Here is a 19222-nt window from a genome sequence, read left to right on the forward strand (position 1 = left end):
CCAAGAACTTGGTTCTCAGAAATCAAAATAGTGAGCGTAACTTATTTTGAGCCATAGAAGCAAGGGTCCTCCACATCGAAGTTCATGTAATAGTGCTTTTACATATAAACAAACATCCAAGTTCAGTGGCAAATATATATTTCCTGTACTTTTTCTTTTTTTTTTTTGAAGGGGGGACGAGGAATAATTACCGTACTACCTATTAAGAAATTAGTATAAACGAAACAACTTCATTTATGGGAAAAAATCTGATATATAAATCTTACCTTCTTGGTACCCAAGTTAAATTCCTGCATAATTGGAGAAAAAGTATTAAAAAAATTTCTGAAACCATGAACCAAGTTCTTGTTAGTCAAAATAATGAATGAAACTTATCTTAAGCCATAGGTTGAGTGCTAGAAATCAAACTATAGTGAATGCTCAGATGATTCCAGAGACAACTGACGTTTGGCTATAGGGTGAGAGAGTCCATTTACACCCATAGCCTTGTGCACGGGCTCTTGCTCTCCTTTTCTCTTTCTCCTGCAAATACGGACTTATTACTTAAGTCATCAAAGTGAATACAACTAAAAAAAAAAAAGGAGACATTGATAAAACTTATCTGCAGTTCTACACTCTTTGCTGTTAGAAAGGGTCCTCCACGTCGAAGTTAATAGAGTAGTGCTTTTACATGCAAAGAAACATCCAAGATCAGTGGTACACATATTTCCTATACCTTTTTTTTTGGGGGGGAGGGGGCGTGGAATACTACCGTACTATATATTAAAAAACTGGTATGTAAACAAAATAACTATGTTTCTGATAAGGTAATCTGATACATAAATCTTACCTTCTTATTACCCAAGTTAAGTTTCTGCACAATTGAAGAAAAATTATCAATAAAATTTTTGAAACAAAAAATTTGGTTATTGTATATCAAAAAAGTGAATGAAACTTATCTTGAGCCATATATTCAAGAGACAACTGATCTTCGACTATATATTGGGGGAGTCCATTTACACCTAGAGCCTTATGCACTAGGTTGCACTTGCTCTCTTTTTCTTTCTCCTGCAAATACGGATTTATTACTTAGGTCATTGACGTGAATGCGACTCAAAAAAAAAAAAAAGGACGACATAAAAAAAACTTATCTGTTGTTCCTACATTCTTTACTGTAAGCAAGAATCCTCCACATCGAAGTTCATGCAGTAGTGCTTTTTCATGCAAACAAGCATCCAGGTTCAGTGGCATATATATATATATTTCTGTACTTTTTCTTTTTTTTTTTGGGATGGGGGGGGGGAGGGGATGTGGAATAATTACCGTACTACATAATAAGAAATTAGTATAAACAAAATAACTTCATTTACTGGAAAAAAATCCGTTACATAAATCTTACCTTCTTGTTACCTGAGTTAAATTCCTGCACAATTGGAGAAAAAATATCAATAAAATTTTTAAAACCAAGAACCAGGTTCTTGTAAATCAAAATAATGAATGAAACTTTTGTTGAGCCATAGGCTAAGTGCTAGAAATCAAACTATAGTGAATGCTCAAATGATTCCAAAGACAACTGACGTTTGGCTATAAGGTGAGGGAGTCCATTTACACCTAGAGCCATATGCACTGGGTTGCTCTTGCTCCCTTTTCTCTTTCTCCTACAAATATGAATTTATTACTTAAGTCATTAATGTGAATGCGACTCAAAAAAAAAGAAGACATTAGCAAAACTTATATGGAGTTCTACACTCTTTGCTATAAGAAAGGTTCCTCCACACCGAAGTTCATGCAGTAGTGCTTTTACATGCAAACAAACATCCAAGTTCAATGGCACATATATATTTCAAATACTTTTTTTTTGGGAGGGGGCGTGGAATACTACCGTACTATAAATTAAGAAACCAGTATATAAACAAAATAACTTCGTTTCTGAGAAGGAAATCTAATACATAAATCTTACCTTCTTATTACCAAAGTTAAATACCTGCACAATTGGAGAAAAACTACTAATATAATTTACGAAACCAGGAACTTGGTTCTTGTAAATCAAAATAATGAATGAAACTTATCTTGAGCCATAGGCTGAGTGCTAGAAATCAAACGATAGTGAATGCTTAAATGATTCAAGAGACAACTGATCTTCATCTATATAATGGGGGAGTCCATTTACACCCAGAGCCTTATGCACTGGGTTGCACTTGCTCTCTTTTTCTCTTTCGCTTGCAAATACAAATTTATTACTTCATTAATTAATGTGAATGCAACTCCAAAAACAAAATAAAAAAGAAGACAATGGCAAAACTTATATGTTGTTCTACATTCTTTGCTATAAGCAAGGATCCCCCACATCAAAGTTCATGCAGTAGTGATTTTACATGCAAACAAACAAGTTTAGTGGCGCATATATATTTCCTGTACTTTTTCTTTTTTTTTGGGATGGGGGTGATGTGAAATAATTACCATAATACCAATTAAGAAATTGGTATAAATGAAATAACTTCATTTATGAGAAAAAATCTGATACATAAATCTTACCTTCTTGTTACCCAAGTTAAATTCCTGCACAAATTGAGAAAAAGTATCAATAAAATTTCTGAAACCAATAACCAAGTTCTTGTTAATCAAAATAATGAATGAAACTTATCTTAAGCCATAGGCTGAGTGCTAGAAATCAAACTATAGTGAATGCTAAGATGAGTCCAAAGACAACTGATATTCCGTTATATTGTGAGGGAGTCCATTTACACACAGAGCCTTGTGCACTGGGTTGCTCTTGCTCCCCTTTTCTTTTTCTCTTGCAAATTCGGATTTATTACTTATGTTATTAACGTGAACGCAACTCCCAAAAAAAAAGATATTGGCAAAACTTATTTGCCGTTCTACACTCTTTGTTGTTAGAAAGGGTCCTCCACATCGAAGTTAATAGAGTAATGCTTTTACATGCAAATAAACATTCAAGTTCAATGGCACATATATTTCCTGTACTTTTCTTTTTCTTTTTTTTTGGGGGGGGTTGGTGGAGGGGGCATGGAATACTACCGTACTATTATTAAGAAACTGGTATATAAACAAAATAACTATATTTCTGAGAAAGAGATTTGATACATAAATCTTTCTTTTTGTTACCCAAGTTAAGTTCCTGCACAATTGAAGAAAAACTATCAATAAAATTTCAGAAAACTTGGTTCTTTTAATATCAAAATAGTGAGTGAAACTTATCTTGAGCCATAGGCTGAGTGCTAAAAATCAAATTATAGTGATTGCTTAGATGATTTGAGAGACAACTGGTCTTCAACTATATGGTGGGGGAGTCCATTTACACCCAGAGCCTTGTGCACTCGGTTGCACTTGCTCTCTTTCCTCTTTCTCCTATAAATACAGATTTATTACTTAAGTCATTAACGTGAAAGTGACTAAAAAAAAAAAAAAATGACTCTGGCAAAACTTATTTGCAGTTTTACATTCTTTGCTGTAAACAAGGGTCCTCCACATCAAAGTTCACGTAGTAGTTTTTTACTTGCAAATAAACATCCAAGTTCAGTGGCACATATATATTTCCTGTATTTTTTTTTATGACGGGGGAGGGGGCGTGGAATAATTACCGTACTAAATATTGGAGAACTTGTATAAACAAAATAGCTTCGTTTATGGGAAAGAAATTTGTTACATAAATCTTAACTTCTTGTTACCCAAGTTAAGTACCTGCACAATTAGAGAAAAACTATCAATAAAAATTTTGAAATCAAGAACTTGATTCTTGTAAATCAAAATAGTGAATGAAACTGATCTTGAGCCATAGGCTGAGTGCAAGAAATCAAACTATAGTGAATGCTTAGATGATTCAAGAGATAACAGATCTTCAGCTATAGGGTGGGGGGGTCCATTTACACCTAGAGCCTTGTGCACTAGGTTGCTTTTTCTCTCCTTTTTTCTTTCTCTTGCAAATACAGATTTATTACTTAAGCCATTAATGTGAATGCGACTAAAAAAAAAAATAATAGAAGACAATGGCGAAACTTATCTACGATTCTACATTCTTTGCTATATGCAAGGGTCCTCCACATCGAAGTTCATGCAGTAGTGCTTTTACATGTAAAGAAACATCCAAGTTCAATGGTACTTATATATTTCCTATATTTTTTTTTTGAGAGGGATGGGACGTGGTATAATTACCGTACTACAAGAAGATCTCTTCCTTGAGGAAAGAAAGACCAAGCCGAAATGGTCGGTAAAAGAAGGCCTCATCCGTAAGCAAAGGACGCGTCAACCCCAATGGTCGACAGGAGGAGCCCTCGTTCGTGAGGAAAGAAAGACGGACTTGAACTGGGTTAGTAAAAGAAGGCCTCATCCGTGAGGAAAGAAAGACCAAACAGAACTGGGTAAAAGAACACTCCATCCGTGAGGAAAAAAAAGCCGACTCAAAATGGTCGATAAAAGAAGATCGCATTCGTGAGCAAGGAAAGTCCGACCCCAATGGTCGGAAAAAGAATACCTCATCCATGAGGAAAGAAAGACCGACCCAAACTGGTTGGTAAAAGAAGACCTCATTCTCGAGGAAAGATAGGCATTTATGAGGAAAGAAAGGCGTCTGTGTGGAAAGAAAAACCAACCTAAACTGATCGGTAAAAGAAGACCTCATCCGTGAGGAAAGAACGGTCAATCCTAATTGCAGGTAAAAGAAGACCTCATCCGTGAGGAAAGAACGGTCAATCCTAATTGCAGGTAAAAGAAGACCTTATTTATGAGGAAAGAAAGAATGACCTGAATTGGTCGGTAAAAGATCTCATTTGCGATGAAAGGGTGAGCCAACCCCAATGGTCGGCAAGAGAAGCCTCATCTTTGATGAAAGAATGGGCTGACCTGATCTTATTGGCAAGAGAAGACCCCATATGTAAGGAAATAAAGACAAAACCCAACTAATTATCCAAAAAATAATGATAATTATCCAAAAAGAAAAAGACATCCAAACTGGTTGATAAAAGATCTCATCTGTGAGGAAAGAAAAACCTACCCAATTTGGTAGGTAAAAGATATCATTCGTGAGGAAAGAATGGTCGATCAGACCTAAGTCGACAAGAGAAACCCTCATCTTTGAGGAAAGAAGGGCCAACCAGACCTGGTCGGCAAGAGATGACCCCATCCATGAGGAAATAAAGACCAACCCAAACTTGTCAACAAAAGATCTAATCGATGAGGAAAGGACGAGCTAACCCCAACAGTTGGCAAGAGAAACCCTCATCTATGAGCAAAGAATGTCGACCCGACCTAGTCGAGGAGAGATGACCCCATCCATGAGGAAGGCCAACCTGAACTGGTCCATAAAAGATCTCATTTGTGAGGAAAGCACAAGTTGCCACCAATTATCGACAAAAAAATCCCACGTCCGTAATAAAAGAATGATCGACCCGAACTAGTTAGTAAAAGTAGACTATATTCTTGAGGAAAGAAAAAGCGACCAAAATTGGTCGGTAAAAGATCTCATTCGTGAGGAAAGAAGGGCCAACCCGATAAGGTCAGAAAAGAAGACCTCATCGTTGAGGAAAGAAATACAGATTTGAATTGTTCAATAAAATAAGACCATAGCCGTGAGGAAAGAAAGATCGACCCGAACTGGTCGGTAAAAGATCTCATCTGCGAGGGAAAGGACTAGTCGACCCCAATGGTCGAAAAGAGACCCCTCATCTTTTAGATCTTTATCATATCTAATCAGTTCGGCACAAAGACCTTCAGTTCTAAGGTGCTTAAGATTGAGCCTCAACTCAACACCAAAGACCTTACGTTTTAAGGAGCACAAGACCGAGCCTCAGCTCGGCACAAAGACCTTCCTTTCTTAGGCATGCAATATTGAGCCTCATCTTGGCGAGAATCACAGCCCAAAATGGGATAATCATCCCACCGAAGGAGAAAGCAAGGAAGGAACTGACCTATAGGCCCGGCTGTGTTCACCATCATCGGATCACCTAGCCACCTCAACCCGAATACTTGTACTCAACGGAGGATAAATGAATACGGAGTCTGAACTGAGTAATACCAGGGTTTAAAGTATCGGTCTATATAGTATCGTATTGGCTAATATGTATTTGTATCAGCCCTTACCGATACGATACATGGAATTTTTAAAACCCTTTTGTATCGATATGAATCTTATGATACATACCGATACGCATCGATACACACCGATACACAATGATACGTACTGATACTCTATACAAAATTTAAAATCAAAGTGAAATGTAAGTTTCGATATGTATCTATACGAATCGGTATGTATCGATATGTATTGGCTGATACGTATCGATACAGTCATAAAATGGCTAGGATGGGTAATTTTTCAGAAAAACATAATTTTTTGAGGTGTTTTTATCCAAAGTTGTTGCCAACCATTTTTCTCTTTAACTAAAGTGGAAATCAATGTTGGAAACAAGGATTTTACATTTATGGGACAATTACAAACCTTGGATTCTTAGTGCGGTACTCTCAATTTACTGTTTATGCATAATATATGTTATATATAGCTTTTTTTAACTTTTTTTTATACAAAAGTGTATAAAAAAATGTTTCCTATCCATTTATGTGCTTATCTTTAACGTATCTTAGCGTATCTCCGATATGATATGATACTCTCCGATACATATCTTAATTTTGGCCAATCAATACGGCGACCGATACCGATACTTTAATCCTTGAGTAATATTTAGATGAGATTTTTGTAGAATTTTGAGTTCAAAGTATTAATGAGGTTATAAGTCCATCCATTATGAGCACGAAAAGTACTCGAGACCAAAGGAAGGGCAGGCCCCAATGGTTGGCAAGAGAAGACCTCATCTGTGAGGAAAAAAAGACGGACATAAAATGGTTGGTAAAAGATGACCCTATCCATGAGGAAAGGATGAGCTGACCCCAACCATCAACGAGAGAAGCCCTCATCCTTGAGGAAAGAGATACCGACCCTAACTGGTTTGTAAAAGAAGACTATATCCATGAGGAAAGAATGATCGACCCGAAATGGTCATTAAAAAAAGAAAACCTCATCCATAAGGAAAGGATATGCCGATCAGAGAAGCCCCCGTCTTTGAGGAATGAAAGACCGACCTAAACTGGTCAGAAAAGAAGACCTCATCTATGAGGAAAGAAGACCAACCAAAACTGTCGGTAAAAGAAGACCCATCCTTGAGGAAAGAAAGAGTGACCTGAATTGCTTGTTAAAAGAAGATCTCATTCTTAAGCAAAGAAAGGCCGACCTTAATGGTCAGCAAAAGAAGTCCTCATCTGTGAGCAAAGAAAGACCAATCCAAACTGGTAGGTAAAAGAAGACCTCGTTCGTGAGGAAAGAAAAGCCGACCCCAGTGGTAGGCAAAAGAAGACCTTATCTATGAGGAAAAAAAGACCAACCTGAACTGGTCAGTAAAAGAAGACCTTATTCATTAGGAAAGAAACAACCCCAATGGTCGGAAAAAGAAGACCTTATCTATGAGGAAAAAAGGACTGACCCAAACTGGTCAGTAAAAGAAGATCTCATCTACGATGAAAGGACGAGCCTACCCCAATGGTCGGTAAGAGAAGCCCCCATCTTTGAGGAAAGAATGGCCAACCCGATCTTGTCAGCAAGAGAAGACCCCATCCGTGAGGTCATAAAGACGAACCCAAACTGGTCGGTAAAAGAAGATCTCATCTCTGAGGAAAGAAAAATCGACCTGAAGTGGTCAGTAAAAGATCTCATTTGTGAGGAAAGAAGGGCCGACCAGACCTGGTCGATAAAAGAAACTCTCATATATGAGGAAAAGAAGGGCCGACCCAACCTAATCGGCAAGAGAAGACCCCATCCATGAGGAAATAAAAGACCGAGCCAAAACTGGTCAGTAAAATAAGATCTCATTTATAAGGAAAGAATGAACTGACCCTAATATTCGGCAAGAGAAAGAGGAAAGAAGGGCCGACCAACCTGGTCAGAAAAAGATGACCCCATCCATGAGGTAATAAAGACCCATTTGAACTAGTCCGTAAAAGAACTCAATGTTCGTGAGGAATGAAAGATTGATGTGAATTGGTTGGTAAAAGAACTCAATCCTAAGGAAAGAATGGCCAACTTGACATGGTCGGCAAGAGAAGACCTCATCATTGAAGAAAGAAATACAGACCCGAGCTGCTTAGTAAAAGAAGACCATATTCATAAGGAAAGAAAGATTGACCCGAACTGGTCGGTAAAAGAAGATCCCATCTACGAGGAAAGGACGAGTCGACACCAATTATCGAAAAGTGACCCCTCATCTTTGAGATCTTTAGCATATCTAATCAGCTTGGCATAAAGACCTTTCATTTTAAGGTGCATAAGACCGAGCCTTAGCTCGTCACCAAATTCCTCACCTTTTAAAGCGCATACTACCGAGTCCCAGCTTGGCACCAAAGACCTTACGTTGTAAGGAGCATAAGATCGAGCCTTAGCTCAACACAAAGACCTTACATTTTAAGGTGTACAAGATTGGGCCTTATCTCAATACTGAATAGCATACGTTCTAAGGTGCGTAAGATCGAGCCTCAGCTCGGCACCAACAACCTTACGTCCCAGGAAGCAGAAGACTGAGCATCATCTCAGCACAAATACCTTGTTGATTCCTAATTTCTGCAACTCCATCTCAATGAATTTGATTATTTTGCTGCCAATAATGGTTAAGGAAACCCAAAAAAAAATATAAGGAACAAAAACTAAATAATTTAGTTCCAATTATAGCTACAAAAGGTTGAGTGGAAATGCTTTAATTATAGAAAAGGATACTTCTTCTTTGCAAAAAATCCACAAGAGCTCCAAGTTTTCCTGGTTTCAATATCCATAGAGAAAACCCACTAAGTTACAGCGAATTCAGCATAAGAAATAGGTAAAGAGAGAATAAGTGTCATAGAATGGTGGAGTGAAAAATGAAAATACTTTCAAGATCTACTTGATATGTTCTCTAACTGTGGAAGAAACATGTTCAGGATTTTCGAATTGGTGTGACTTTGTTCTGTTGAAGAGCCTATTCCTCACTGCATTTCCTAGAGAAAATCTCTTGGCCATTTTACCTCCTCCACTGTTCCCTGTTAACTAGAAGAGATCACCAAATTACTCCAATAAACGCCAAAACAAAATGGGATTATGTTTCTAAAGGAAAGAATAAATAGGAGTGACAAAAAAATGTAAATAAATTCCCCACACAAAGATGATTCTACCAGATGGGAAGCGTCATCTTGAACTTAAAATGAGAGACCGATGCAAAGAAGATCACCTATAACTCTATAGTCCTCATAATCAAGAACAAAAATCTTGATTCTCATTCTTTGTGTTGGAGGTGAAGGGTGGTGTGTTATTTTTAACATTAAACTATACTTTTTCCATCAAATTTTCCATGTACTCATTAATGAGCAAGAGTGAAATCAATTTTATCACCGTAAAAAGAAGAAAGAGCAAAATTAAATAAAGCAGCTCCTCAGCTATTTTTCAGAATTTTTGTTCCATTTTATTTTATGATACCGAAAATATGGTTCGAAAATCAAACCAAGCAATTTTCAAAATAAAAATAGAACCCTCAACTTCAAAGGCATACACTTTTAAACATATTGGTGGTGGTGAGTCTTACCACTATTCACTCACTGTAGACAAATCAATCAGTCACTTTAATGATATACACAATACCATAAATTTAAAACATATGAAGAAACTAAGGAATTGGTAGGCATTAGTCTACCCACTATTTACTCATCTTAAGTCTGTAGACAGCCCCTTCAGTGCAAACTATGTTCTTACGAATCAGCCTATAAGATAAAAAAATCCCGCAACAGTTGTGCTAAATTGGACATAACAAAACAATGTATTAAGAAAAAAAAGGGAAAAAGAGAGCTAAACCATGTTCTTACGAAGCAGAGGTTAAGGCTACATACACTTGCCCCTTCCAAACCTAGCAGTAGTAGGAGCCTTGTGCATTGGGTTGCTCTTGCTCTCCTTTTCTCTTTCTCCTGCAAATAAGGATTTATTACTTAAGTCATTGACACGAATGCTACTAAAAAAAAAAATAGAAACATTGGCAAAACTTATCTGTAGTTCTACATTCTTTGCTATAAGCAAGAATCCTCCACATTGAAGTTCATGCAGTAGTGCTTTTACATGTTACAAACATCCAAGTTCAGCGGCATATATATATTTCTTGTACTTTTTCTTTTTTTGGGATGGGGGGAGGGGATGTGGAACAATTACTATACTACATATTAAGAAATTGGTATAAACGAAATAACTTAATTCTGGGAATAAAAACTGATACACAAATTTTACCTTCTTGCTACTCAAGTTAAATTCCCACACAATTGGAGAAAAAGTATCAATAAAATTTCTGAAACCAAGAACCAAGTTCTTGTAAATCAAAATAGTGAATGAAACTTATTTTGAGCTATAGGCTGAGTGCTAGAAATCAAACTATAGTGAATGCTTAGATGTTTCAAGAGACAACTATTCTTCGGCTAAAGGGTGAGGGAGTCCATTTACAATCAAAGTCTTATGCACTGGGTTGCTCATGCTCCCCTTTTCTATCTCCCTGCAAATACGGATTTATTACTTAAGTCATTAATGTGAATGCGACTCAAAAAAAAAAAAAGCAAAACTTATATGCAGTTCTACACTCTTTGCTGTAAGAAAGGGTCATCCACATTGAAGTTCATGCAGTAGTGTTTTTATATGCAAACAAATATCGAAGTTTAGTGGCACATATATTTCATGTACTTTTTTTTTTTGGAGGCAGGGAGGGGGTGTAGAATAATTATTGGAGAATTAGTATAAACAAAATAACTTCGTTTTTGGGAAAGAAATCTGTTACATAAATCTTAACTTCTTGTCACCCAAGTTAAGTACCTGCACAATTGGAGAAAAACTATCAGTAAATGAAACTGATCTTGAGCCATAGTCTAAGTAATAGAAATCAAACTATAATGAATGCTTAGATGATTCAAAAGACAACTGATCTTCGGCTATAGGGTGGGGAGTCCATTTACACCCAGAGCCTTGTGCACTGGGTTGCTCTTGCTCTCCTTTTCTCTTTCTCTTGCAAATACGGATTATTTTACTTAAGTCATTAATGTGAATGTGCCTTAAAAAGAAAAGAAAAAAAAGAAAAAGAAAAAAGAAGAAGACATTGGCAAGACTTATCTGCAGTTCTACATTCTTTGCTGTAAGTAAGGGTCCTCCATATTGAAGTTCATGCAATAGTGCTTTTACATGCAAACAAACATCTAAGTTCAGTGGCACATATATAATTCCTGTACTTTTTTTTTTTGGGAGAGGGGACAAGGAATAATTACCGTATTAAAAGAAGACCTCATCCATGAGGAAAGAAAGAACAAACCAAAATGGTCAGTAAAAGAAGACCTCATCCATGAGGAAAGGACTCGCCGACCCCAATGGCTGACAGGAGGAGCCCTCGTCCGTGAGGGAAAAAAGATCAACTTGAATTGGTCAGGAAAAGAAGATCTCATCCATGAGGAAAAAAAGACCAAACCTAACTAGTCGGTAAAAGAAGATCTCATCTATGAGGAAAAAAAGACCAAACCTAACTAGTCAGTAAAAGAAGACTCTATTTATGAGGAAAGAAAGACCGACCCAAACTGGTCGATAAAAGAAGATCTCATTCGTGTGCAAAGAAAGGCCGACTGTAATGGTCGGCAAAAGAAGACCTCATCCATGAAGAAAGAAAGACCGACCCCAATGGTCGGTAAAAGAAGACCTTATCTATGAGGAAAGAAAGACTGACCCGCACTGGTCGGTAAAAGAAGATCTCATTTGCGATGAAAGGGCAAGTCGACCCCAATAGTCGGCAAGAGAAGCCTCATCTTTGAGGGAAGAAGAGTCGACCCAATCTTATTGACAAGAGAAGACCCCATAAGGAAAAAGACGGATCCGAACTGGTCAATAAAAGATCTCATCCGTGAAAAAAGAAAAACTGACCCGTATTGGTCGACCAGATTTAGTCGACAAAAGAAACCCTTATCTGTGAGGAAAGAAGGGCTGACTGACCTGGTTAGTAAAAGATGACGCCATCCATGAGGAAATAAAGACCAACCCGAACTGGTTGGTAAAAGATCTCATCTATGAGAAAGGAAGTGTCAACCTGACCTAGTTGAGAAGAGACGACCCCATCCATGAGGAAGACCGACCTGAACTGGTCTGTAAAAGATCTCAATTGGGAGAAAAGCAAGAGCTACCCCCAATTATCGACAAAAAAAGCACACATCCGTGAGGAAAGAATGATAGACCCGAACTGGTTGGTAAAAGAAGACTTCATTCCTGAAGAAAGAAAAAGCGGCCTGAACAGGTCGATAAAAGAAGATCCCATTCGTGAGAAAAGAAGGGCCAACTCGACAAGGTCGGCAAGAGAAGACCTTATTGTTGAGGAAAGAAATACAGATCCGAACTGTTTAATAAAAGAAGACCACATCCATGAGGAAAGAAAGATCAACCTGAACTTGTGGGTAAAATAAGATCTCATCTGCGAAGAAAGATTGAATTGACCCCAATGGTCGGAAAGAGACCCCTCATCTTTTAGATCTTTATCATATCTAATCAGCCCAGCACAAAGACCTTACGTTCTAAGGTGCATAAGACCAAGCCTCAGCTCGGCACCAAGAACTTACGTTCTAAGGCGCACAAGATCTAGCCTCAGCTCTGCACCAACACCTTAAGTTTTAAGGTGTACAAGATCGACCCTCATCTTTACGAGAATCACAGCCCAAAATGGGATAATCATCCCACTGGAGGAGAAAGCAAGGAAGGAACCGACCTATAGGCCCAACGATGTTCACCATCATCGGAGCATCTAGCCACCTTAACCAGAATACTCGTACTCGACGGAAGGATAAATGAATGTGGAGTCTGAGCCGAGTAATACTTAGACGAGATTTTTATAGAATTTCAAGTTCAAAGTATTAATAAGGTTAGAAGTCCTTCCATGATGAGCATAAAAAGTCCTCGAGACCAAAGGAAGGGCAGACCCCAATGGTCGGCAAGAGAAGAGCTCATTTGGGAGGAAAAAAAGATCGACATAAAATGGTCAACAAAAGAAGACCCCATCCACAAAGAAAGGATGAGCTGACCCTAACAGTCAACAAGAGAAGCCCTCATCCATGAGGAAAGAAAGACCAACCCGAACTAGTTTACAAAAGAAGACCTTATCGGTGTGGAAAGATCGACCCAAAATGGTCGGTAAAAAAAGAAAACCTATGCTATGAGGAAAGGACGTGCCGACCCAAATGGTCGACAAGGGGAGCCCTCGTCCTTGAGGAAAGAAAGATTGTCCTAAACTAGTTAGAGAAAAAGACCTAATCCGTGAGGAAAGAAAGACCAACCTAAACTGGTCGGTAAGAGAAGACCCATCCTTGAGGTAAGAAAGAGCGACCTGGATTGGTCTTTAAAAGCTCTCATTCTTGAGCAAAGAAAGGCTGGCCTTAATGGTCGGCAAAAGAAGACCTCATCTGTGAGGAAAGAAAGACTGACCCAAACTGGTCGGTGAAAGAAGACCTCGTTCATGAGGAAAGAAAGGCAGACCCCAATTATCGACAAAAGAAGACCTTATTTGTGAGGAAAGAAAGACCAACCTAAATTGGTCTGTAAAAGAATACCTCATTTATGAGGAAAGAAAGGTCAACCCTAATGGTCAGAAAAAGAAGACCACATCTATGATAAAAAAAAGACTGACCCAAAATGGTCAGTAAAAGAAGATCTCATCTACGATGAAAGGACGAGTCGATCCTAATGGTCGGCAAGAGAAGCCCCATCTTTGAGGAAAGAAGGGTTGACCCGATCTTGTCAACAAGAGAAGACCCCATCCATATGGAAATAAAGATGGACCAGAACTGGTCAGTAAAAGAAGATCTCATCTATGAGGAAAGAAAAACCAACCTAAACTAGTCGGAAAAGATCTCATTCGTGAGGAAAGAAGGGCCAACCTGACCTAGTCGGCAAGAGATGATCCCACCCATAAGGAAATAAAAGAACAACCCAAATTGGTCGGTAAGAAGATCTCATTTATGAAGAAAGGACGAACCGACCCCAATAATCGGCAAGAGAAAGAGGAAAGAAGGGCCGACCCGACCCAACCTAATCAGCAAAAGATGACCCCATCCATAAGGAAATAAAGACCAAACTGAACTGGTCCGTAAAAGAAGACTGTGAGGAAAGCATGAGCCGCCCCAATTGTCGATAAAAGAAGCCTATGTTGGTGAGGAATAAAAGATCGACTTGACCTGGTTAGTAAAAGAACTCAATCCTAAGGAAAAAATGGCTAACCTGACTTGGTTAGCAAGAGAAGACCTCATCGTTGAGGAAAGAAATATAGACCCGAACTTCTTAGTAAAAGAAGACCACATCCGTGAGGAAAGAAAGATTGACCCGAACTGGTTGGTAAAGATCTCATCTGCGAGGAAAGGACAAGTCGACACCAATTGTTAGAAAGAGACACCTCATCTGTGAGATCTTTAGCAAATCTAATCAGCTTGGGACAAAGACCTTACGTTCTAAGACGCATAGGACTGAGCCTCGGCTCGGCACTAAAGACCTCACATTTTAAAGCATATAAGATCGAGCCTCAGCTCGACACCAAAGACCTTACGTTGTAAGGAGCACATGACTGAGCCTCAGCTCAACACAAAGACCTTACGTTTTAAGGTGTACAAGACCTAGCTTTATCTCGGCATTGAAACCATACGTTCTAAGGCGTGCAAGATCAAGCCTCAGGTCGGCACCAACAACCTTAAGTCCTAAGGCGCAGAAGGCTGAGCCTCATCTCAGCACAAATACCTTATTGATTCCTAATTTATATAACTCAATCTTAATGAATTTGATTATTTTTCTACCAATAATGGTTAAGGAAACACAAAAAAATATATATATATATATATAGGGAACAAAAACTAAATAATTTAGTTCCAATTATAGTTGCAAAAGGTAGAGTGGAAATACTTCAATTATAGAAAAGGATACTTCTTCTTTGCAAAAAATCTACAAGAGCTCCAAGTTTTCCTAGTTTCAATGTCCATAAAGAAAACCCACTTAGCTATAGCGAATTCAGCATGGGAAACAGGTAAAGAGAGAATAGGTATTATAGAATGGTGGAGTGAAAAATGAAAATACCTTCAAGATCTTCTCAATCTGTTCTCTAACTGTGGATGAAACTTGTTCAGGATTTTCGATTTGGTGTGAGTTGGTTCTATCAAAGAGCCTATTCCTCACTGTATTTCCTAGAGAAAATCTCTTGGCCATTTTACCTCCTCCACTGTTCCTTATTAACCAGAAGAGATCACCAAATTACTCCAATAAACGCCAAAACAGAATGGGATTATGATTCTAAAGGAAACAAAAAATAAGAGAGATAAAAAAATGTAAATAAATTCCCCACACGAAGTTAGATGATTTTAGCAGATAGGAAGCGTCATCTTGAACTTAAAATGAGAGACCGATGCGAAGAAGATCACATGTAACTCTATAGTCCTCATAATCAATAATGAAAATCTTGATTCTCATTCTTTGTGGTGGAGGTGAAGGGTGATGTGCTATTTTTAACATTAAACTATAGTTTTTCCATTTTCCATGTACTCATTAATGAGCAAGAGTGAAATCAATTTTATTACCGTACAAAGAAAAAAGAGTGAATTGAATAAAGCAGCTCCTCAGCTAATTTTCAGAATTTTTGTTCCATTTTATTTTATTTCATTGAAAATATGGTTCGAAAATCAAACCAATCAATTTTCGAAATAAAAATCAGACTTTTAGCTTAAAAGGAATACACTTTTACACATATTAGTGGTGGTGAGTCTTACCACTATTCACTCACTATAGACAAATCAATCAGTCACTTCAATGATGTACACAATACCATAACCTTAAAACATATGAAGAAACTACGGAATTGGTAGGGGTGAGTCTACCTGCTATTTACTCATCACATTAAGACTGTAGATAGCCCCTTTATTGCAAACCATGTTCTTACGAATCAGCCTATAACATAAAAAATATCCCGCAATAGTTGTTGATCTCTTGTACTTGGACACGTCGGGACACTTAAGAGTTGTGCTAAATTGGACATAACAAAAAAATGTATTAAAAAAAAAAAAAAAAAAAGAGCTAAACCATGTTCTTACAAAATAGAGGTTAAGGCTGCATACACTCGCCCCTTCCAAACCTTGTAGTAGGGGGAGCCTTGTGCACTGGGTTGCTCTTGCTCTCCTTTTCTCTTTCTCCTGCAAATAAGGATTTATTACTTAAGTCATTGACGTGAATGCTACCCAAAAAAAAAAAAAAAAAAGGAAAATTGGCAAAATAGTAAGGCGCACAAGATCGAGCCTTAGCTCGACACCAACCTTATGTCCTAAGGCGCAGAAGACTAAGCCTCATCTCAGCACAAATACCTTGTTGTTTCCTAATTTTTGCAACTCAATCTTAATAAATTTAATTATTTTGCTACCAATAAAGGTTAAGGAAACCCAAAATATATATATATATATATATATAGGGAACAGAAACTAAATAATTTAGTTCCAATTATAGTTGCGAAAGGTAGAGTGGTAATAATTCAATTATGGAAAAGGATACTTCTTCTTTGCCAAAAATCCACAAGAGCTCCAAGTTTTCCTAGTTTCAATTTCTATAGAGAAAACCCTACTAATCTACAGCGAAATCAGCATAGGAAATAGGTAAAGAGAGAATAGGTATCATAGAATGGTGGAGTGAAAAATGAAAATACCTTTAAGATCTTCTCGATCTGTTGATGAAAATTGTTCAGGAGTTTTGATTTGGTGTGAGTTAGTTCTGTCGAAGAGCTTATTCCTCACTGCATTTCCCAGAGAAAATCTCTTGGCCATTTTATCTCCTCCAATGTTCCCCGTTAACCAGAAGAGATCACCAAATTACTCCAATAAACGCCAAAACAAAATGGGATTATGTTTCTAAAGGAAACAAGAAATAGGAGAGACAAAAAAATGTAAATAAATATGCCACACGAAGTTAAATGATTATACTAGATTGGGAGCGTCATCTTGAACTTAAAATGAGAGACCAATGCGAAGAAAATCACCTACAACTCTATAGTCCTCATAATCAAGAACGAAAATCTTGATTCTCATTCTTGGTGGTAGAGGTAAAGGGTGGTGTTTTATTTTTAACATTAAACTATAGTTTTTCCATCAAATTAACCATGTACTCATTAAAGAGCAAGAGTGAAATCAATTTTATTATCGAAAAAAGAAAAAAGAGAATTAAATAAAACAGCTCCTCAACTATTTTCAGAATTTTTGTTCCATTTTATTTTCTTTCACTGAAAATACGGTTCGAAAATCAAACCAAACAGTTTTTGAAATAAAAATCAGACCTTTAGCTTGAAAGGCATACACTTTTACACATATTAGTGGTGCTGAGTCTTGCCACTATTCACTCACTATAGACAAGTCAATCAGTCACATTAATGATATACACAATATCATAAACCTAGAAACATATGAAAAAACTAAGGAATTGGTAGAGGTGAGTCTATCCACTATTCACTCACCTTAAGACTGTAAACAGCCCCTTTAGTGCAAACCATGTTCTAACGAATCAGCCTATAAGATAAAACAATCCCGCAGGTCCCTCCAGTAGTTGTTGATCTCTTCTACTTGGACTTGTCGGGACACTTAAGAGTTGTGCTAAATTGGACATAACAAAACAATGTATAAAAATAAATAAATAAATAAAAGAAAAGAAAAGAGATCGCTTACAAGAGCGTTAGAGAAATGGACTTACTTTCTCTCTATAGAAGAGGAAACATCACCAAGTATTGCCTCCAAAATATATGCCCAAACACCATGTCTTTTCTACAGTGCCTGTCTGATGACCAATCAAACATGTCATTCAATATTCACATCAATTGGTCATTTAGGATTTTATTTGGAAACAATATAATCCTCTAACAAATATTTTAAAAAAATGAAAAAAAAAATTATTTCAAATCATAAATTTTAAACAATTTAATATTTCAACAACTTCGCTATTAAGTTGTAGGTTGAGTTTGTTGTTTAATATTTCAACAGCTTTTAGGGCACCATGACAACTACAAGTCAGACTCAAGTATGTAGGTCACCATAGACTTCAACCATTTTGTGAGGCTTTGCTGGAGAGGATGCCAAGGTGGATATCTCATTGGCATATGACATGTCCTAGGTTGGATGACGGGGGAATTATCTACAAAAAAAAAAAAAAATTATGGCCAATTTCAACCAAGTATCCAATAATTAAGTTTTTCTGCCTTAGCAATTCTTTGAAAGTTTTTACCTTACCACGGAACTTGTCACCATTTTATAATTTATAACCAAGAGAATCAATCATCATGCACATCATACTAGACTCTGATAACATGAAAAAGTAGAATATATACAAATTATGCTTAAAAGTTCAAATTAGCCAGCTAATGATCACCAGACACACCCTGGTAATTTTTCCTGCTCTGTACAGCAAGTTGGCATTTTTTCCTTGCATTACTATTTTAGCAACAAATCCAAAGCCCACTACAAAGTGGGGAAAATAAAACTTGTCAATTAGATAATTCACAACATACATTCTAATCTTCAATATATGCTTTTAATTTCCAACTTAAACAATCTAAATAGCTTTCACGATACAAACTGAGACAATGGATGCTTCTTATTCTGAAAATACCTCATTGTCATCTTGTCTGTAGGCACATAGAAAGATATCCTCCAAAGCACCCTCTAGCATACCACCCCTACCTACACTACCAACCCTCTACACCCCCCTTTATCACCTTACTACTACCTCCTACCCTCAATGCCTATCCTAACCCCTACCCTACCCTAGGCACATATAAAGACATCCTAAAAATCACCCTCTATCCTACCACACCTATCTTACCCAACCCTCTACAACTCTACCGCTACCCCTACCCCTACCCTCACCCCTATCCTAACTCCTTCAAACTATCCTACTCCTACCTTACTCTACCACTAGCCTTACTCTCTACCCTATCCTAACCAACCCAATTACAAACAGATACGAGGAACTGAAACCAAAACCAAACCAAGATCGAAATTTCCTTATTTGTTTGGTTTCGGTGTTGAGACTGAAACTGAACCAAACTGATTGACACCCCTAAAGGAAAAGTTTACATTTTACATTTTGTAAGTTACCTTAAAGATACATGAAACTTACCAAGTATGTAAGAAAAATAGTTCTCTTTTTTTTTTT

At 37.4% G+C, this 19222-nt stretch overlaps 2 long non-coding RNA genes across 2 annotated transcripts; both read right to left on the reverse strand.

Moving 5' to 3' along the window:
• Positions 1-1142: 1142 nt before the first annotated feature.
• On the reverse strand, positions 1143-1864 carry LOC122058681. The gene is made up of 3 exons (XR_006133875.1): positions 1558-1864; positions 1379-1402; positions 1143-1193 (listed from the first exon to the last, which is right to left on the reverse strand). It is a non-coding gene; the product is annotated as an uncharacterized LOC122058681 (long non-coding RNA).
• Positions 1865-8737: 6873 nt separating this feature from the next.
• LOC122059482 lies at positions 8738-18681 on the reverse strand. The gene is made up of 10 exons (XR_006134063.1): positions 17765-18681; positions 16731-17667; positions 16580-16653; positions 16348-16447; positions 16129-16227; positions 15916-16060; positions 15122-15263; positions 9892-10538; positions 8903-9058; positions 8738-8791 (listed from the first exon to the last, which is right to left on the reverse strand). It is a non-coding gene; the product is annotated as an uncharacterized LOC122059482 (long non-coding RNA).
• Between the last annotated feature and the right edge of the window lie 541 nt (positions 18682-19222).

This window comes from Macadamia integrifolia, chromosome 13 (genome assembly GCF_013358625.1).
Source record: "Macadamia integrifolia cultivar HAES 741 chromosome 13, SCU_Mint_v3, whole genome shotgun sequence".
Taxonomy (NCBI): Eukaryota; Viridiplantae; Streptophyta; class Magnoliopsida; order Proteales; family Proteaceae; genus Macadamia; species Macadamia integrifolia.